Source organism: Pezoporus flaviventris, unplaced genomic scaffold (assembly GCF_033815535.1).
Source record: "Pezoporus flaviventris isolate CSIRO_AGI_PZ_B2104156 unplaced genomic scaffold, CSIRO_AGI_Pfla_v1 ptg000006l, whole genome shotgun sequence".
In the NCBI taxonomy this organism is placed as follows: Eukaryota; Metazoa; Chordata; class Aves; order Psittaciformes; family Psittacidae; genus Pezoporus; species Pezoporus flaviventris.
Genome location: NW_026892554.1, coordinates 16723959 through 16746464, shown reverse-complemented (window position 1 = coordinate 16746464; position 22506 = coordinate 16723959). Strand labels below are relative to the sequence as shown.

General features: G+C 41.9%; 1 protein-coding gene across 6 annotated transcripts in view; it reads left to right on the top strand.

Moving 5' to 3' along the window:
• The window catches only part of OTUD7A (OTU deubiquitinase 7A), a 146482-nt gene that overhangs the window by 22194 nt on the left and 101782 nt on the right, over positions 1–22506 (top strand). For 4 of the 6 annotated variants that reach the window (XM_061447142.1, XM_061447146.1, XM_061447141.1 and 1 more), the window contains exon 1: positions 8084–8274. The exons of 1 other annotated variant lie outside the window; for it this stretch is intronic. The gene's annotated coding sequence lies outside the window, so the exon portion shown is untranslated. One more of the 6 variants, XM_061447143.1, reaches the window with a different exon arrangement.

Genomic DNA, 22506 nt, shown 5'->3' with positions numbered 1-22506 from the left:
TCTGCAACAGCAGTGTGGGCTTAGTTAATATTTGGTGGAGAGTGGTAGAGCTAGGTTTGTGAGTCCTCCAAAGGGTCTGTTGACTACACGAAGTGTACAGGCTTCTAATGTGGACACCTTATTAGATGGTGCCTGTGCTAGATGGCATTATTGTTCCCTGAAGAGATTAAACTCTGCGTGTGGTTGATCATGCATGCGTCCATGGCAGAAACCTGGATGAAGTCCATGTAGCCTCATTCCCAGACCTGTAGTTTTTTCGAACTCTGAAGGAGAGGATTCCCAGGGTATGGTAGTGATCTTTGTAGTCCTTTTTTCTACAAATGCAGGCTTTCAATGCCATGCATTCATTTAATAGCAGCGTGTGCTCTTATGTTCTTCAGTGAATCAGTGTTGAAAACTAACATTCCATCCGTCTAGCATGAGAGATCAGTTAATCTTTTGCAACAATGTTCACATAATGGGGCAAGCTTTCCTCTCAGTGTGTTTGGTAACCCCGTTAATTTTAGTAGGAGTTACATGTGCACACAGGGAATAATGGTCTCCAACATCCCTATGACAACTGCTAATTCAGTGTGACCAATGTATAATTTCTGCTTCAAGCCTGGAGCAGTCTTTGGGCCATGAAGTTAGTCTTACTGCTGTGTTCAAGAATTGCTTTGTTGCTAATTCAAATAATGATGTAGGAATTTTAGCAGGATTGCATTTAGCTGATTAAGAACTTTAAAAAATTAAGATGGTTGTAATAAACTTTCAGATTCATGTTCCATTTGCTGCAGTTGAATATGTGACATGAGTATGTTGAGCTTAACTAAACTACAGATTGACCAAAATTTCTAGCTTTTATGACTAAAGACTGATGGAGAACTTTAAAGAATTCTTAACAGTGAAAACTTAGGTCTTTGTGTCACAGAGAAGGCAGCACCTTTTGTAAGATGTTTAATTTTGGTTTGCTGGCCAGATGGGAGTATGAAACTTTTCCTTGGCAGGAATAACCATAGCTAGTCTTTTAACAGTTCATAGCGGTATTTTTTTTTTATAGATAAGTAAAATAACTTGTAAGCCAGTAGATGAAAATATTCCTTAATAATTTTATTTCTATGTATATTGGGTACCCAGTGTCCTTAGGCAGCTCATAGAATTCCAGAGCTGCCTGGCTGTCCAGCCTTTATTTTAACCTCTTGGTCTCAATGTCTTGTGATCTTGTGTTCTGGTGTCATTTAATGTATTGAAAGGGAGGGGAAAGTATTGTAACTTCAATCACTGGGGTTCATTTTAATGGCATTTTCTTTGATTTCTACTGCGAGGGTAACAGTAGAAGCCCACAAGTGCTTTCTGACTCTGACTGCATATCTTGTAGTGTCTCCTCACCTGGAAGTCTTTCCATGGCTTCACATGTTTCTGAGCCTACTCAACTGCTGCCCCTAAACAGCATTCTCAGGCTGAACACAATAATCCACAATAAAATTTACCTTTTAGTAGTAAAATATTTGCCATCACCACCACCTTTGAAAGAGTGCTTTGTTTGCTATTGCAAAGGCTCCTGCATACTGAGTAGAATGTATTTCTGACTTTTAGTTCTTATGACTTTGTAAAAGCTTTTAGTTATTAAAAGTAGTAGTTTCTTTCTTTTCAAACCAACTGAAAAGTCCCAAGTTTGCTAATTGGGTCTGTGTTTTCTGGAACAGCTTTGTTGTGCCTTTGCTTAGATGTGAAAAGTGTATTAGCAGTTTGTAGTTCAGCAGAAGTCAGGAATGCAGACAGGTACTCTTGCACTACTTGTTGGCTGATCTGGTATATGAATGAGTCCCATGTCTCCAGTACTAATGATAATGCAGGAGTAATTCCCTCTTAATGGCAGCTGAGATGATGGTTGCCTCACTACTCAGTACTACAACTACACGGTTGCCCGTGTCCAGAGCTAGCTGTTCAGATACTCACTGTCATTGCACACAGGAAGTTATCTTCTCCCACAAGTTCTACATTTTGTACTGAAAGCTTTTTCTCTGTGCATTGAGATCCCATGAATTGGAGATGTTTGCCTTGGCATTTTTAAAAACCTGTTTATTCTGCTCATTAGACAGCTCCTCGAGTGTCAGCTGAAACTGTAGTCACCAAAACTTTCATAGGATCATAGAATAGTTAGGGTTGGAAAGGACCTTAAGATCATCAAGTTCCAACCCCATCTGCCATGGGCAGGGACACCTCCCACTAAACCATATCGCCCTCGTCCTCGTACTAGGAACCCTGAGTATGTATAAATCGGGAGCACTCACTGTGTCCCTTAGGTATAATAGTGCTGGCCCTTTAGCCAGTCAAGTGGATTTAAAAGGAAATAATTAAATTGAAAAGTCATGTTATCTTCACCTGTCACAAACAATTCTTAGACCCTCTGTACATGCCAGGAGGGTTATTTAGAAGTGGAATATGTAGCTCCTCTTCACAGTTCTGTACATAGAGATCTAGGAAGCATGTGCAACTGCATCAGCAAGATGGTGCGCTTATAGCTCTAGGCTTTTCCTCAGCAGGGTGTATTCTTGCAGTATTCTGTAATGCCTAAACTTGTTAATACTAACGGCATTCTGACAGTGGAGTACAGCTGTAGTCATATACTAGTGAAGTGTCCTAAGTCAGATACCCTAAGGATATTTGAAGTGATCCTGTTTCTCACCAGGGAGCAGCAAAGGCATTGCAGATTTGCTCTAAGTTTCAGTACCGAAGTGTCATGCCTTAGTGCATTAGTGATCCTGTTCTGTGCCAGGTTTTACTGCAGAATTAACTCCAAAACACCTATAGAACAAATCTTCTTGCTTGCTATGTAAAAAATGTGTTGCTAATGGTGTGGGTGGCATTTCTCAGCCTGCTTGGGAATGCCAGGAACCATATTGTATTATTTTTAAAGCCTCTGAAGGCTGATAACAATCTGTCTGGAACTGTAAAATAATAACCTGATGTAATGACGGGAGAAATAAACTTCCTAGCTGACTTGATAGAAAAATGTGTTCTTGTTGAGTAGATATTTCCAGAGTTAACAAGTAATGAAAGCAATTGGCTGGCAAGAAATGCTGCTAATTTGAGTGTCATTTCATAATAAGAACAACTTTAAAACTCTAGTCAATTAGGAAGCAGCTAACCTCTTCTGGGTCCCAGCCTCCCAGGTCAGGAGGAGGAGGAGGTAACCAGCCTGATTCTTACTTACCCCAACCCTGTTCTGTCCTGGTCTGCAGTAAATGCCCTTCAAACAGTGTAGGATTCAGCAGCAAAAATGCTGATGATTTGATCTGTATAAACGTAAGTTGGGGAAGCAACAACTGACAGGAGCCCTAATTTTAAGTACTGTGGGCTATAATTACTCAAAAACAGTTTAAAAAAAAAAGTAATTTCCCCTCATTTCTAGTTCAAGTTAAATCTGCAGTATTCATAACTCAGTATGTCTGTCTTGCCTTTTCAACTGGCCTCTCTGTGTGGCTCCCCCAAGCCAAAGCAAAACCTCAACCAAACAAAAAACCCTGCTATAGTCTTCACACTCTTCTGTGGGATCTCATAGAAGAGGATTTTCTGCTTATTTACTGTTTAGGAGAGAGAAATTATTAGAGTTTTACCTGCCAAAGTTGTTTATCCAGAACTCTTGAAAAAGTTCCAGAAGGATAAACCTTCATATTCTTATCTTCTGGGGAATATAACTACAAGCTTACCTTTACTTTACATCTGGAACTCACTAATGTCCCTTCTGGAATCTCTGTAACTTGTGAAAGGCTCAGAATACATGGGAGAGGTAGAAATGAAATTAGAGAGGGTAATATGCAGTTGTAGATGGCTACGTTATGGTTGTTTTTTTCTTATAAATAGCTTTATGCTGTAGAAAGGCAGTTGTATGAGAACTGGTAGGAGAGAATGCAAGGACTTGAGCGGGGCTGTGAGGCTGGCAAGAAACCCCCAGTGAAGCTGAGTATCTGGGCAGGGAGACTTGATGGATCTCTGCAGTGACCGTCTCTGATGGTTATAAGGTAGTGACTGGAGTAATTGTTAATATTGTTAATTTGCTGACTTTTTTTAAAAGACAGATTGTGCCAATTGTGACAGACCTTTTGTCTGTTGCTGCCAACAGCAGAATGTCCCAGAGGTCATGAAATGCTCATGGTAGTTAGTGATATTCACATATTTACATTTAGATGGGTGTATTTTTAAAACATTGTCCAAAACTTCTCAAGAATCATGAGGAGGCCTGCACTTAGATTCTGTGTCACCTTCACCCTGGCTGCTAAGGAATCTCCTCTTGTTCAAATTCTTTAACTTCTGTGTAATTGCTGCATTTATAAACTGGGAATTACAGGGCTTTTGTGGGATAAGGTCTGCATACATATGGTTGCTGTTGCAGTACTGTGGGAAAGCAAAATGCTGCACTCTAAGTAAGTCCTGCTGAGAAAAAGCAACCCAGAGGCTTGTTCAGTGGCATCCTAGGAGGGAAAAGAAGCATCTCTCCCTTTCTATGAAACTCTGCATTTTCAGAGGCAAAGACATGTAGCCAAGATAAAATAACTATGCTGTAAACAAGGGAATAAAGCAAGGCAAGAGAATCTGGAATGAAATTGCTAAAGTGAGCTTTCTTTATACCTCAACATTGGTGATTTTAGCCTTATTTATAATCAAAATGACCCTCAGAGGCTTTCCTCTGCAGAATTCCTGAGTAAAAGTTCAGTGCCCACAGAATTTTATTTTCTGCTTATATTCAACTAACCAAATCACAGTGCTCTTCCTTTTATGTCTGTCTCTATTTAGCCAAGTGTTCAATTTTAATACATACCTGGAAAGTCTGGTGCTTTTTCTAAGGTCAGGCTTATATATATTACAGATCAGGGGGACTCAAGTTGAGTTTATGTATATTACAGTAGCACACATTTTGTAGAGCTGTGTCTGGGTTTTTTCCCCTATTCCATTACTATTGCAGTATGATTTCTTTTGACTGAACCTAAATAAAATGCTGTATTATTAGGAATACTGTTTCTTGGCTTGAGGAGCACAGATTACCCAGTGTCTTTATTGGTTTTGGATTTAATAACTTTACAAACCCTCTTTGATAGGTATAAATATTTCATTGGAGGTGGGCCCTTGGCCTCCAGTTTTGCCTTTCCTCCCTACAGAGAACAGTAAGGCGAAGGGAGGAGCCAGCCTTCCTTCTTGCTTTCCTCCTTTTCTGTTTTAGCCACAAAAAGCTGCTTATTGCTTTATCTTTGCCTCTTTACCCTGGGAGGGTTTTTGTTACAATTTCTTATTAAACTTGCAGTAGCTTTCAACATAGCTTTTAATGTATGTGCAAGATGAGAGTGCAGAACCTAGTGTCAGTAAATGTCCCTTAGATCCGTGAGACTGCTTTGTGCCTTTCACCCTCTGTGTGGGTGTCTCCACACATCCAGTTCACATGACATGCCCAGAATGCTTGCTTAGGATGTTGCCAGTGTGGATCTTTTCATTAGAGTTGTCCATTGCAACAAAAGCCTTCACTATCTGCCTTCCAATTACAGCAAATTTCTTAAGGAATCAAGCTGATGCAGCAAGCTTATTTAGGGTTCTGTTCGTCATCAGATTATGGGCAATGCCTCTTATAACCTTCCTATACCCTCATTTAATTGGGACTCAGGATAATTAAACAAACACACTCTTTCACAACATCCCAAAGGCAAGGTTTTTGAGGATAATTCTGAGTATACAAAACCATGTTTGGCCACATCCTATGGGACTGTGATAGCATGGTAAATAATCTAAAGGCTGGGTAGATCAGTACATCATTCCCTTGCATACTTAGCTGACAGCTGAAGGCCAAAGTCTGTCTTTTTTCAAGCAGATACCTAAAAATGCTCACAGTGGTGATGTTCTTCTGTGACATTCTGTCAGAAGTAAATGGGCAGCACAAGCATCGCCAGCATACTTGCAGAGATGTTCTACTTCTGTCTTTACCTGCCTATGAAAACAAGAGGATACATGCTTCCTTCTTCAGAGGGTGAGAGCACTAAGGCATTGTTTTGCTTTGGTGGTGGTCAAGAAAAGGGTTTGATCTTACCAGAATCTTTTTGAGCTCAAAGCCATCAGCTTAGTTTGTGATCAGTTCTGTCTGTGACCCAGAGCAATGCAAGGCAGGTGATGAAGGGCAGCACAGTGGCAATGCTTGATGCGAGCAGACAGGGAGAAACAGATCCTGTTCACCAGAACAGGAACCTGTCTGCTTGTGGAGCGAGTTTATGCTGACAGCCACGTAACTGCCAGGGTTGATGAACAGTGTGGAACATGAGTTGTGAAGAACTTGTTTTCTTTCTTTCTTTCCCTCTGTATCTATGTATGGTTACAGAAAAGGCACAATAGATTTTGCAGGGACTGTCAGTCATACGCATGCTTCTCTTTTCCACAAGCCTGGAAATTCAAGATCTCTGAGTGACTTTGTGATCTCTGGGTTCCTGATCATTGTGAGCTACTGCCCACCTGCTTTCTAATTTAAAGACGGGGAAGATGTTCACATGAGAGATTGCAGTATTCTTTTATCTCTTTGAATTAAAGATTTTTGGTTCTTGAATCTGTGAAGACTGATGTTACTGGAGATTCTCCCGCTGCTGTGGAGGCAGAACATAATACCCCAAAGGATGTGAACACTTCACCTTGATCCAGCATCTCTGCATTTTCATACTTCCTCTGGGGCTTTGGCTGTTAGAAACATGTTTGTTTTCCCGTAATTGTGGCATAAGCTAAAGTTTTGCTAGTGGCAAGAAAAGATGAATGAGGAAACTTCAAGCCTCAGTAGGGGAGCCTCTCCCTGGCCATTCAGGGCACCTTTCCTTTGTGAAGTCCTACATACTCTTGCTAAGATGGCATCTGGTTTTGCCTGAAGGGGAGTACTGGCCGGTTCTCTTGCAGCAGCTGTCTGAATGAATCCCTGCTCTATCACCAGTTGGCCAACCTAGAGCCTTCAGACCACATCATGGTTTGATCCCAGGCCTGTATCACTTCTGTGACTGCTTTTGGAGTGTCTTCAGCCCTGACAGTTCTGGATTAGTCCCCTGAGGCTCTCTTTACATCTCCACAAAGTGATTTTTTCAATGTTTCATTTCTGTCGTCCTCATTATCTGCAAAAGAAAATACCTTCACAGGTCAGGTGAGATTCTTTGAGGGGTTTAACAGTATTCTGAATTGATGTTGGGGTTCTAGCAGAGAATGAGGAAGTAACTGATCTGGTTTTCTTCCCATCAAATCTCACTTGATAAGAGAATGTGTACCTGCAAAGCTGTCTCCCATGTCACCAGATGCCTTCCAGATGTGCTGTTGGTGCAGAGCATGTTGTCAAGTTTTGTTTACATCTGGTGTTTCTGTAAAGATGTAGTGTTGTGCGTCTGTCACTGGTGGTGTGGTATCTGTAGCAGGCTGCTTTAGGGTGAGAGTTCTCAGTGGTCCTGGACAAGGAGGCTTTTCTTCAACACATACTCCTGTACCTGTGGTTTGGGTTTGGTAGGTAATTTGGGTTTTGTTTTGTTTTAAGGTTTGTTTGGTCTTTTGAGGTTTTGTTTTGTTTTTTTTTTTTTTTCTCCATTTTGTGCCACTGTCTTCTTGCCTAGTTCATGGCCTTGCATGTTTCTACTTCTGTCATACTTAAGTGCAAAAAGGGAATGCTCTGTTCTCAAGGTGTATATTCCTTAATCCATTTCACCTCTGGAAGGGTGGAAGTAGAAGACTGCTTTGGTGTGTAGGGGTACCTTTAGCTGATGTGAAAATATAGCCGCGTGTTCTGAGGGAGCTGGAATCAGATTACTGGATAAACTGCTGTAGGCTGAAGTCAACTTTGCTTAAGTACCATGCAGTACGGGGCAGAAGGCTCATGATGAGCAGCAGGAACGTGGAACACGTCCCCCTGGCAGAGCGCAGACCCAGGCACGGTGACTCCCAGCGCTGGGACGGGTTCCCCCCGAGGCTTTCCGCGGCGGGGGTGGCCGGGGGGCGGCGGGCGCGGTGCCGCGGGGCGGGGCGCTGCGGGCAGCCGGGGGTGGGGCGGGCCCTGCGGCCGGTGACTTCATGGGGAGGCGGTGGCGGCGGGAGGTGGGTCTCGCGCTCCGTCTGCCGGTGCCGGCTGCAGGGCGGGCGGGCGGGCGGGAGGCGGCCGCTGCGGGGGGGGGGGGCGGCGGTGACGGAAAGCGGCAGCTGGGGGCCGGCAGCGCAGCGGTGACCCCCCCTTCCCCCTGCGCGGCCGGGGAAGATGGAGCTCGGTTAGCGAGGGCGCGGGAGGAGCGGCGGCATCAGGTAAGAGCCGCTTCCTCCTCCGGTGCCCCGGGCAGCGCGGCGCGGGGCTGGGCCGGTGTCTTCTCGCGGCAGGTGTCCGCCGGGCCCGGCCCGCAGCGCTGCCCTTGCCCGCGCCGGCCCTGCCGCAGGAGTTGCTGGTGCGCGGAGCTGCGGGCAGCGCAGAGCAGAACCCGCGGCCGGTAAGGGCGAAGCTGGGCGTTCGGAAACGGCTCCCGGGCCGAGCCTCGGGGCTGCGGTGGGGCTGCGGGCAGCTCTGCCGGCTCGGCCCCCGCCCTGCCTCCCCCGACTCATCGATGGGCTCCGGGAAGGGCTTCTGCATTGCAGGCGCTCGCCCGAGCTCCGCTCCTGGGCTCGCGGCTCGGTCCTATGACAGGAGCCTGCTCCCGGGCCGGGGGTCCCGTGCTGTGGGCAGGAGGCCCGTTTGGGCAGGTGGTGTCTCCTCATGTGGTTCCTGCACCCTGCCAGGACATCTGGGGGTTGACCTCATTCCAACATACGTTAGATGTACGTGTGATGTTTGTTCTCACTCTGGTAAAGCCACAAAAGAGAATCTGTCAGGATCTGTGTGAATAATGATCGGTTGGAGTTCGCAGGATGCAGTGTAGTGCAGTGAGAAATAACATGCTTCTATACCATAATGCAGTGAGGCACACGACCTTACATAATCCAAATTTAAAAAGCTCACTACCCCTACGCTTTCCCTGGGAGCTGCAGGAATATGTAAGCTGTTTCTGGAGGCTCATTAAGGATCAATCTGACACAGAGATACAGAGCCCTTCAAGAGCCAGCGCTGAAAATAAAGGAATAAATGGTTGACTACTTCTGCTGTAGTTCTGTCACAAGAAGTTCCTCATCACTGGTCGGTATCACACGCATGCCGTGGTACTCATGAGCATCCATAGCTCTGCACTGCAAGAGGAACAGTGGCTTCTGTTGCCTCTTAGATGCACCTTTAAATTGACCAACCATAGCGCTACTCTATTTTAACAGGCTCTTGAGGCTTCTCTCCCCAGGCCTGAATAGTGCTGGAATTTCTATCACACAGCTATAAATTTAATGGAAACAGGAAGAAACCTTTCACACTTTTTATTTGACCTTCAGCATCTCAGACAAATGCTTGAAACTGATGATCAGGGCAAGTATTTTGCAATGGAGTGGTTTAAAATACGTTGCTGGATGCAACATACACAACTCTGATCACATCTATGATGACAGTCAGAGTGCTGAGCTCTGTAGCCAAAGGAAACTAATGTCTGATGAATTTGGCCCACATTTTATTGTAACGCAGGCCTTACAGATGACATTGACTGAAAAAGAGGTTGCTATGGCACAGATTTAAAGCAAAGTATATTAAGCTTCTGGAATTGAAAGTGCTGTTCATAGGAAAAGTATTGTTTTATTTATGATCTGTTACTAAACTATGAGTGTGGTAGCTGTTGAGGCTGGGTCTGGCTCTGTTTCCTGCTGTTGGTGTAAGTCTCCCTTCTGTGGATGAAGGCCAGGTCTTGCCTAGGGACATGTGTGCTGCTCCCACAGGGGCAAGCTGGAGTTTCCCCATTGGAGCCTGGGGTACAGCTGAATATCAGTGTCTGCTGCTTTCTGGGAGGCTACCTATGAAAAGCCTGTGTGCTTTTGGTAAAGCTGTAACACAGATCATGGTGTGGAGTGGAGATCCAGTGTGTACTATGTGTGCCCATACAGCAGAAATGAGCATGTGACGTGGCACAGAGATGACGTTTTTGTGAAGGTGGCTCTTTTGTGATATTACATTTTTATGTTTGTAGTTTACAGGAAGCTCGGTCATCCTCAGGACAGCTTAATTCATGTCTAATGTAACAATTGTTAAGAATACGAGGCTTGGTGGGGATCAGGTCTAACAGACTAATTATGTGCTATATGTGTAGTGCAAAAATAACTGATCATTTGCTTAATCGTAATACATTTATTTTTGAAAAGGGATTTTTTTTGCAAATGGGTTTTAGAGGAATTGGGTCTTGGTTTATCAATACAGATTCAAATAAGGGTGATAATGGCTGGATGTTGTGGACTTCGAGGAAGTGTGGAATGAGCAGGTGGGAAGGTGCTTGGTCTTTTCATAGTAAGGCTAACTCTGCACCCATCATTGCTCCAGCACATCTCCCTTGCTGTCATGTTGGCAGACACAACAGAAAAGCCAGAGGCCGAAGAGACTTGAGTCTGTCCTGCAGGTCAGGAATGCTGTAGGGCTGTAGGTGTATGTGTGAACACTGACTCAGATCTTGCCTTGTGCTAAGTGCAGCCATAGCTGTTTTTAATCATGTTACTGATTAAAAAAATAGGGAATCTACATTTTAATTAGTCAAAGTGCTGTATATAGGACACTTTAATTTAAAACTATATATTTTAAATCTAATTCCTATTATGTTTTCATGTCGTTTAGTCTTGTATGAGTTCATTTGTGTCATGTGTTATTTGGGGGGGGAAATGGTATTTTAGTATATTTTTTAATTTCCTGCATAGACATATAAGAACTTTAAAAATGTATGCGTCGTCTCATCACATATTGTTATTTATCTCATTATTGCCATTAAACACAGTCACTTCTATAGTCTTAGTAGGAGGCAAACAAAACTGGCAAGGTGTTCCCATGCCTGTGTATTGCAGGAGAGAAAGCTGGAGTTGAGAGAGGGAAAGGACTAAGAGACGTAGCAGAATATTTGTCACAGGATAGTCTAGACCTCAGATTTTACAGTGCTTAATGAAGCCTCCTTCTGTTTAATATATTGGACATTCCAAAACACCATCTGAAAAAATCAAAAATCTGAATCTCCTTTTTTCTTAAAATGCAGAAATGTCTTGGGATTCATGTTAAACAAAAATTAAACACAAACTTTTAATTAAGGAGGTGGAAAGCCTTTAAAATATCAAGTGCAACTGTTCCTAAATTGAAGACTGAAATAAAAGGCTTGCTTAGTTTTCTAAGATAGAAGCCAGGGAGAGGTGTTTTATGAGAGCATGCAGTGATAGGATATGGGGGAATGGCTTTAAACTAGAAGAGGGGAGATTTAGAAGAGATCTTAGGAAGAAGTTCTTCCCTGTGAGGGTGGTGAGACACTGGCACAGGGTGCCCAGAGAAGCTGTGGTTGCCCCATCCCTGGCAGTGTTCAAGGCCAGGTTGGACACAGGGGCTTGGAGTAACCTGGTCTAGTGGAAGGTGTCCCTGCCTGTGGCAGGGGGTTGGGACTGGATGAGCTTTAAGGTCTCTTCCAACTTCAACTATTCTATGATTTGATAATTTTATAGACTACCAGTTCATTTATATTTGATCTGTGCTGCACAGCCATGCAGGTGCGTTCATAGATATTTAGGCCAAAACATAGACCTAAATGGTACATGGACCTTCTGAACAGTGTTGCCCTAATGAGAAAACTGAGAGATTAATTTGGCTACTGAGATGGTCTGAAAATTTAGCAGTGTAGCCTTACGCAAGAGTAAAGTGCGATATAAATGTTGCATAGATGTTACATTGTGTCTTCCTGTACTTCCTCACTGATGGTTTCCTAAGACAAAGCATGACATAAACCTGAGGAAATTGAATGTCTCCAGATAAGATGGTGAATCTGTCCTCAAATCTTTGAAAGTAAATAACTGGTTATATTTTAAAGGCAGATTAAGTAGTTTATGCATGTAAATGTAACAGTACAGCCATTCCACTGTCAAATATTTGTTGGTCCCTTTGTTTAACTGTCCTTCTCCAACCACCAAACCAAGGGAAGAGAAGTTTCAAATCTAACAAGTATGGAGATACTGGGGATATGACAAACTTACAGTTCTAGTTTTGTATTGTTCTCCTCACATAACTGCTTCTGAGTATTTCTGATTTTAAGAGTTTGATGAGAGGAAGTTAATTGTGATATATTTCAAGTCTCAGTCTACTTCAAGTTTCTTGTTCTTCTGTTTGAAGTCAATGGTGTCTATTTTAGGCCATGTTTATCCCAGTGATTTTTAGCCATAGTGCTCTACTGTAGTGTTTTACTGCAGAATATTATTGACGTTATGTGTATTTATTTAATATCTCTTGAATGGACCCTTGGCAAAGCTTTAGGCTTGAAATAGAGAAATTATTGAACTTGCTTACTACATTTACTGAAAAGGTTTATAAATTCATTTAATATTTTAGAGTCTCTCAGCCTTTTGAAATACACTTTCATTTGGAAAAAGAAGATTGGAAATCCCAGGACAAAAGTATGAATTTGCTCTGAAATAGTTTGAAAATGTAATTTCTTATGTAATTTATAGAAGAAATGGAGGATTTCTAGTGGTGAAAGTATTTTTGAATGTTTGGCTTTTTTTCTCTGAAAGAGCATATCTGCAAATACTTCATGATACTTTTAGTTAAATGAGTGTGTTTGACATTGTATGTTGAAAATTTAATCAGTCTGAACGCTGAGTTATATTCTCTGATCATAGTGGTGTGGTGCTTCAGTACCGTTTAACCCGTATAAAGCATGGGTTGGGTAGTGGTGGTGGTTGTTTTTTAAAAACAAAGATAAAGTACCCGGTTTAATCTGTCAGTGTTTTGCAGATACTCAGTACTTTACATTGAGTTTTTATTCACTTGCACATTCTCTTAGGATTGCTGAGTAATCATCGGCATTGACTGGTTAATCAGAGAAGGTGCAAATCCTGTGTGAAAACTGAGCAAGCTTCAGTGAAAGAATTTTGGTTCTGTTTTTTTTTTTTCCAGCAATGGTTGAATTTCCACCATTGTTTTCAAAATTAAAGTTAGGAACACTGAGAACTTGTTCTTTAATTAGATGCTTGAAATATCACATTTCTAATCCTGATGTCATCTCATGCCTCTGTCATATGGAAATGTATGAAGTTGTTACCGCTGTGTATGACCAGGAGATGCAATATATTCCTAAACTATTACTATATTGTTATCAGGAACGTGTGATTAAAATGGCTAGCTGCCATGGTGATAGCACCATAGAAACTGGTAGAATAATCATTGCCTATTAGGAAATCTGAATGAAAAAAATCTCTATTTTTGTCTTCTCTTTCAGCACCTTAGCAGGAATGAAACTGCTGATGTTATTTTCCTGATTGAAAAAAATCATTGAACACATTCCTTTGCTATGTGTTACACAGCTGATCAGACTGAGGTTATTGTATTGGTACTGTTGAAACATTAGATGTGTGAGTGACTGATGATTCAGCCATTCCATGGATTACTTCTAGTCTCAAGAAGGGCATTGAAATAAGATCTTTTTTCCAGCATTGATCTTTGTTATGAAGTCACTTTACTCTCTTTTACTGTGATTACTTTCTAAATAGTACAGTAAGTATAATTCTATTGAAAAGCACTCTTCCAGCAAAGAGGGGCTATTGCTATGTCCTATAGGCAGTGTCTACATCGACACTCAAAAGTGTAGGAATGACAGAACTTTAATTTGGAGCCTGACATTGTAAAAGGTTTTGTCTGTCTCATACTATGCAAATCGTGGCTACAAGAATGCCAAATAAGACCATACAGCAGATAATATCTTTACTTGATTAGCTTTTCCTGTCTCTTTTGTGATCTATTGCAATAAGTAACAAAGTGTGAGGAACAGTCCCTGACTTGGATTGCTCTGTCTCTTGGCTGGAATGAGTCATTTCTCTATTGCTGTTAAGTGATTCTACCAGGTACTTACACCCCGTTGGAAACTGCTAAGCAAGGACGTGGATCAAGTGATCCTATATATCTGTCTAAGTATATACTCATTACATTTCTGTGCAAACACTTACATTGCCTTCAAAGCTTCTGAGATCTGCTGCAAAGGAGCTTTTATCCTGTGTTAATTTTCGCTGTTAGCACTGAGGTCAATGTAAAGGACAGATTCTTGATGGTGGCAAGCTTGAGTTTGTAATTTGGGTTCAGACTGCAGCAAACGGTAATAGTAAACACAGACTGTCAAACTCTACACTTAGATACAGACATGACAGCACACTCACTCTAATCAGGCTAGCATACATAACATAACTTACCTGAGAACAGAACCCAGACCCAAGTGTTACAGGTAGATACGTCAGCAATAAGTAGTCTATCTACCGTGCTTACCAGAAACCTGCCCCTCTCTCACCTAAGAATAATATATAATATCCCAGTGGCCTCTATTTTAAGCCTTAGAGCTGTTACATTGTCAATTCCAGAGGAAAAGAGGACATACAGCTGTATTAAATAACACTGTGGTAATGGGAAGAGATTATTTAGTTGTTCAAGGCTAGGTTGGACAGAGCCTTGGGTGACATGGGTTAGTGTGAGGTGTCCCTGCCCATGGCAGGGGGGTTGGAACTAGATGATCTTAAGGTCCTTTCCAACCCTAGATATTCTATGATTCTAAATAAAGCATTGATTTAGCAAACTATAATTAAGCATGAAGTGATGAAATCACCTCCCTCGTCTCTAAATAACTCTTTCCATCTTTGTCTCAGGAAGAGTACAGGTGAATTAAAGGAAAGGTAAAGTATAAAGGGAAGTCAGATTAATGTAATTCCAGCAGAAATAATGGCAGAATATGCAACCTGTGGAAAGATTCAGGCAATTTCATGTGTTCATGACTTCTATAAATACTGCTGAATAAGAGCTGGAGAGAAGCTGCCTTTCAGCACAAGTTAATAGAAGTAACATACAACATAGTAGCCTTCCAGAGAAGGCCATGAGGAGAGCATTAAAGTCAGTCAGATTGATACAGTGTCTGCTGTTTGAGAAGTTGAGGCTCTTTGCTGTTAATAAATTGCTATTGAAAAGCTGTAACCTTTTCCTTAACCATGAGTACTGGGATGCCCAAGCATTCAGAAATTGAGGATTAAATTCAGAGATTGTGAGCTTAATCTGAAAACTTGGAATTCAAAACAAAAATAGCAACAGCTGAGACTTTATATCAATTGAAGTTTTTTTCTCAGTAAGTGTCTCATGTTTGGTTTTTCAGTAATAATAAATGTAAGACTTGAGACAAAACCACGGGAGGGCATGTCAGTGCCAAGTCATGTACAGGAAGTTCCAGGTCTGGGTGAGAGTTTGTCACAAGGATTTAAGGTCCTATGAGTTATTCTCGTGTCTATTATAAAGAAGAAGTTCTTTACTCTGATGGTGGTGAGGCACTGGAATGGGTTGCCCAAGGAAGCTGTGAATGCTCTGTCCCTGGCGGTGTTCAAGGCCAGGTTGGACAGAGCCTTGGGTGACATGGTTTAGTGGGAGGTGCCCCTGCGCATGGCAGGGGGGTTGGAACTAGATGATCTTAAGGTCCTTTCCAACCCTAACTATTCTATGATTCTATGATATTATCATGTATAGTTTTGATATCCTGGGAGATGGGGAGTGAGAGGGAAACTGGGTTATAATATTTGTAGAAGTATTGTAATATTGGGCTTTATATAATGTCTCTTCTGTTTTGAAAGACCTGCGTGAAGGAACGAATTTTTAAGGCATGTAGTTGGGGATGATTTTAGTGGATGAGAAACACTTGGAATGACAGGTCCTGTAGAAGTTAAGTGTTTCTTAACAACAGAGAGTTTGTTCCTTCAGGCTTCTTTATATGAATGTAATATTCTAGGACCTCAGATACCAGGAACTTGCATCTTTCTGTTTAAAATTGCACTTTTCTTGCCTGTTTGTGTTATGGTAGAGTGCCTCTGTTCATTGCTAAATACTTGGAGGCAGGGTTTCAGCTAAGCTAGGAAGAGTTGTTTGCATTCCTATAAATAATCCTGCTCTTCTGGGAGGTACCCAGAAGTGCTTTACTGATTTTGCTCTCATTCTTGTCTGTCTATAATCATACCTGTATCTTTCTGCTCTAACATTCCAAACTGAGGATGCTGAATAGATAAGGATTGTATAACAGTTTTGGGCAGAAAATACAATTATAGGTACTCATTTGTGTATAAGCAAACTATGAATGCTCAAAGCAGAATTTAGTCAGGACAAATAGAAGGATGCCTATTCTTGGCAAGAATGGGAGGAAACTGAAGGCTGTGAAAAAATATGTTCTGTGAAGGTTACACAGTTTTTTCACCTTGTTCAGTGAGAAGGTTCTCTTGAGGAAGCCCTGTGTAGAGGTCTGTAATGTCTCCTGGGTGACACGATTTACACTTATCATTCTGCATTGTTCAGAATTTCTTCTGACATTGATACGTAAAACCATGTGCAGGAGAAAGAGTAGCACTAGGAAATATAAAGCTGTGTTGTTTGTAACAATAATCATGACTATGTTGTCACTCTCTGAACTACATAATCTTTGTAACAAGAGATACCCAAATTTTTTATCGCTTAATCTGTCCCAAATACTTACCTCAGTTCCTTCACTATTTAAGGGGAAAATCTCAGTCACTGGCACAGGAGGATGGGTTAAGCAGAGGCTGGATGGGAAATTTGAGTTTCAGGACTTGCATCTGGGAGAATTAACAACAATTTTGCAATGAGGTCCTGGAATATTGGAACTGGCTTTGTTTGTGATTATAAACATATGCTGCAAACTAGTCATTGCTTAGGAGACATGGGGGAAATCTTCCTTAAAGCAAGGCTGAAGGCACTGCTCTACCTGCACATGCTCCTTGCTGATATGAGGTATTGCTTATCCACAGGCCTGGTAGTGCTCTGACCGCAGAAGGTTGATATGCTCACTTCAGCAGATAAGCAATATGTACTCATGCTGGAAAGCCTGATGAATGTGCATCCAGTTGAGGTATTGCTAGCTTGGCTGCTCTCCCTCAGCACTAATGCAGATCAGGTGCTTGAGATAAGCTCTTATGAGCGCAAAATGTTGCACTAGTGAAGTGTAGACCTCAATTAACATGGAAATATAAATCACTGCCTTTTGCTACCACTGGAAATGAATATTCATGCCTGATCAGCTCAGCTCTAAGTATCTGGAGTTGATTGAGGTGGTTGCATCTAGCTGATAATATTGTGACTTTCTTTGATACAGATTTGGAGAAACAGAGCCGTTATGATTTTCCATCCCCCAATTTTGTCTCCTAAAATTTGCTTTACATGAAAATGGGGAAATGGTTTCTTCAAGGGCTATTCAGTTATTAACTTTCATTCCACATGCCGCTCATATTCAATATAAAATATTTCTCTATCCTGTATGAATAGAGGGATATGTACTCAGTAGAGAAGGTATCTCTGAAGCCAGTTGGTTGTCATTAAATGTATATTTACAGCTATCAAAGAAAATGAGGAAATACCCTTTTCTGGCTTTATTATGAAAATTTATCTCCCTAAAGAGATGCCTTTTTTTTTTTTTTTTCTTTTTGTGAGGAAAAGGTTGGAGGAACACATAGTTTTACTGTGTGTGCTGTATGTCACTGTGGGTGGACGAACTGTGGCTGGCTTAACCCCAGTCATTATCCTGTAGAAGTTATGGTAACATATATATGCACATGTTTTCTGTAAACCATTTTTTCTTCTACAAATCTGAGATGTAGTCGTTGGAGGAGAAGATGATTCTGTCTGTAGTAAATTCCTCAAGAGTCATGCTGCCATGGTCCTTGGGAACTGGGGAAAAAGAGGTCTGGATCTTCAAAAACACAAACTGAACCAATCCACCTCCCCCAAAAGACTGAACTGGACTTTGTTTCCTAGTAAAATAATGCCAGAGAATAGCCTTTGAGTTGTGGAGTTCTGAGTATCTTTGGCAGAAGATGACCTCAGAGGGAATAGTGTGGCAGTAAAATACTTTTTAAGCTGAAATGCTAAAGCAGTGAATGGCCAACCAGTGGGTTCAGCTCACTGCTATTTCTGCCACACTGTTTGCACCTGGAAGAAAAAGTTTGCTGTCAGAGAGCTTAAGTCCCAGATGTTTTAAAACAATTCTCATGACTGATATCTATGGAAAAAAACCCTGTTTTTTGCTGCTTGAAATGATGCCATGTCAGTATATTTGCTTTTAAAGTGGGGCAAAATGTAACTGAACAAAAATATTTGCTATTTAGGTGTGATTTCTTGGCAATGTTTTATCTGCAAGCCATGACTTTCTTGGAGGTGGCTATGGAAAATACATTGTGTTTAGACAGGGGAGGGATAACAAAAGAGGAGTGGATTTCCAATAAATTTGTACCCTCCTGATATTGTACAGTCTATTTCATGGTCTTAAGAGCAGGTAATTTTATAACTGAGCATTTGCTGTATTTACAGAATGTGTTAGTAGCCGGATTCCATAGTATTACAGGAAATATTTTACAGCTAAGAATAAGCACATTGCCTTTAAATATGTTAGCAGTAGTGCACAAAGTAATGTGTTCTGCTGGAATACATCTTCCTATGTATGTAAATGTCACAGGATTCGATCAAGTTGATAACGTCTAACAGCAAGCAGACTGTTCAGTGATTTGGTAGAGCTTTAGTGTTTTGCAGCAGAACATTTAGGTTTTGTGTGTTAATACTTGAAATAATTCTACTTTTGTTTGAGAGACAGACAGAGGCTAAAGTCAATTATTTTATAATATCAGTAGCCTATGCAGAGAGATTTGTTTCCAAAGCTCCTTGACTCACTTGAAAAGCTGACTACAGGTCCTTAAAAGATCACTTTTTATAATGGGATTTAGGCTTCTAGGTCATATAAAGTATTTTTTTAAAGTTTGTTCCTGTCCTGATGATTAAGCTGCAGATCAAGTTGCAACTTTATTTGTAGGCAAGTTGTAAAGCCCCAAGTGAAAACATTGATTCTGTACCTGAAAAGGTGGAGCTGCACAGCTGACCCAGCCCTTGTGTCCCCTGAGGGACACTGCTCGTTACTGATCTCCAACTGGACATTGAGCCGTTGACCACAACACTCTGTGTGCTGCCATCCGGCCAAATCTTTATCCACCAAATGGTCCATCCATCAAATTGATGTCTCTCCAATTTAGAGACAAGGATGTTGTGTGGGACAGTGTCGAACACTTTGCACTAGTCCAGGTAGATGATAACTTCTCTGCCCCTATCCTTCAGTTCTGTAGCCCCATCATAGAAGGCCACCAAAATGGGTCAAGCAGGATTTGCCCTTAGTGAAGCCATGCTGGCTGTCACCAAGCATCCTTGTTGTTTTTCATGTGCTTCAGCATGCTTTCCAGGAGCATCTGCTCCATGATCCTGCCAGGTGAGGCTGACTGGTCTGTAGTTTCCTAGGTCTTCAGTTTTCCCCTTTTTGAAAATGGAGGTTATATTTCCCTTTTTCCAGTCGTAGGGAGCTTCACCTGACTGCCATGATTTTTCAGATATAATGGACAGTGGCTTAGCAACTTTCTTCGCCAGCTCCTTCAGGACCCGCAGAAGGATTTCATCAGGCACCATGCACTTTGATAGCATTCTTTAAGGATGTTTGATGACTAAGACAGAGGATCCTTTATGGCAGTGTGTACCTGTATAATTTATTTATTTTAAATTTGTCAGATCAGAAAATGGGGCTACAGCTTCCATTGTCTGGTAACTCTTAGTGAATTTAATTACATAAAGCAATGAAAATGGTTGAATTGTAGGAGAAAGATTTAAAAAAAACACATTTTAATCTCATAATGACATGTCTCAAGCTGGGCATGGGGAGGTTTAGTCTGGGTATTAGGAAAAATTTCTTCACCAAAAGGTGATCAGGCATTGGAACAGGTGGCCCGGGGAAGTGGTGGGATCAGTGTCCCAGGAAGTGTTCAAAAAACATTGAGATGAGGCCTTTAATGACATGGCTTAGCGGTGGTTTTGGCAGTCCTGGGGTAATGGTTGGACTTGATGATCTTAAAGGTCTTTTCCAACCTGGTTAATTCTACAGTTCTACACTTGTGCACATTCAAGTTCCTAAGATGATCTTGAACCTGATCCTCTCCTACAGTGGGCCTGAGGTCTTCATTCTCATGGTCCCTGCACCTGCCTTACAAGACTTGAATGGTGTGGCCAGTATACTTGCTGGTGAAGAACTGAGGCAAAGGAGAAATTGAGAAATCTCAGCCTCCTCCAAATCTAGGGTAGCCAGTTCTCCTGTTTCCTTCCAGAGATGGCCCACATTATCCGTAGTCTTTGGTTTGCAATATACCTATAGAAGCCTTTCCTGTTATCTTTGACATCTCTGGCCAGACTCAGTTCTAACTGGGCCTTAGCTTTCCTGACCTGATCCCTAGCTTCCCAAACTATGTCCCTGTATTCTTCCCAGGCTGCCTGTTCTTGCTTCCACTTTCTATAAGCTTCCTTTTTCATTCTGAGTTTTCTCAGCAGCTCCTTAATTAAGAGCATCCCTGCTCTTAATTTCGTGCAGAAGAATATCTATTCCAAGGAAAATGCCTGTTCTGCTGCCAGCACTGCACTCACAAGGTTTTGACTTCCTTTTCCAGCAGGGAGATTGCTGCTGGTTTGGGAAGGTTGGGTAGAAAGTTGCGTTGATTTGTGCTGTGCATCTCCTTGTAGTTACCAACCTTGGGTATTACTGGCCAAGAGTCCCTGGGCACCCCTGGCATTCATTTGTTCCCATGCATCTCTTATCTCTGGGATTTTCCCTCGATTCTAAAGTCTTTTCTCCAGTTACTCTTTTCACTAGGACAGCAACTTTTCACTTATACCAAAAGCTGTGTTTGGTGCCAAGAGAAATACCTTCATTCACCTTGTCCTAGTCTCTGATCTTCACAAACATGAACCTCTAGCTTCTGCATCTTTCTTGGAGGAACTGAATTTGTAGGATTATTTATTAGGGAAGAAGTCCAAATGTGGACTGAAACAGGGGAGACAGCTTATGACTGTCAGTTTAAGTCTTGTGACAATTTCAGGATTTATTCTATTTGAGGTCTTACAATGTGAGAGCTTCCACGTTCTGCAGTATTTCACATGACAGGTTTCAGCCAGCTTTACAGTCCTTTAATCATGCAGAAGTCTTCCCTGTTGACTCTGCATAGAGGCATACAGGTAACACTTTTAAAAGGAAGGTGGCCTAATAGTAGCAAGAAAATGTCTTTGTTCTTACTGTGATTTTTGATTATGTCTTTTTAACTTTTCCTCTAACTTGCTGTTGATGACCTGTTCTTTGGTGCTCCTGACCTGGTTAACACGAAGGTGTCCCTTTGCTGGGCTAGGACAGGGTCAAGTTTCCCCTTGCTTTATGAGTTAGGAGCTAAGCTGGCTGGTGTGTCCTGTCTGGAGGTAACTGGCCTCAGAAACAGGAAGCATTTTTGGAGGTTCATGGTCCAAAAGCCTTGCTTGTGTGTCTTGCTTTGTGCATTCCAAAACTTCTTTCTATGACTAAGACGCTGTCCTGGGTTCAGGGGTAAAAGTTATTTTTCTTCTCAGTAGCTGGTACAGTGCTGTGTTTTCAGCTTCAGTCTGAGAGCAACGCTGTTAACACACTGATGTTTTTAGTTGTTGCTAAGTAATGTTTACTCCGATCAAGGACTTTTCAGTCTCATGCTCTGCCAGTGAAGAGGGGCATGGGAAGCCAGGAGGAAGCAGAGACAGGACACCTGAGCTGAAGTAGCCTAAGGGGTATTCCATACCACAGCAGTTGCATAGTGCATCACTTGTGTTTGTTGGTTTCTTTCCCTTTTGCCCTTTTATTTTTCTATTCCCTCCCCTTGTTATTTCCCTTATCATTATTATTATTGGTGGTAGCAGTAGTAGCTTTACATTCTTCCAATTCTCCTCCCCATCCCTCTGGGAACAGGGGCAGGAAGGAGGAGGAGAAGTGAGTGAGAGGCTCATGGTTCTGAGTTACTGGCTGGGTTTAAACTATAACAAATACTTTTATGCTTGAAATAAATATGAATGGACTTCCTGAGACTACATTGTAGGAGCAGAACTATACTTGCTCTGGTTATTATTTCTGCATTTCAGGATACGTAGAGGAGAGAGCATTTGGAATATGAAGAACAGCTTCAAAGATGAGCAAACTTCTTCATTTTCTCATGCCATAGGCTGTGGTTTAAACCCAGTCAGGTAATTCGTTCACTCACTTCCCCCCCTTTCTTGCCCTCCCCCTGCTCCCGGAGGGACGGAGAGGAGAATCGAAAAGAATGCAACTCCCACGGGTTGAGATAAGAACAGTTTAGTAACTAGGGTATAACACAAATCACTACTGCTACCACCAATGATAATAATGATAAAGGAAATAACAAGGGAAGAGAATACAACACCTCAGCACCAGCCAACCGATAACTCGCCCCCCAAGCCCGACCAAGCTCCGACCGATACCTCCTCCAACCCTGCAGTCTCCCAGCCCTTCCGGCTAACTCCCTGTTACATCCTGGGCATGATGT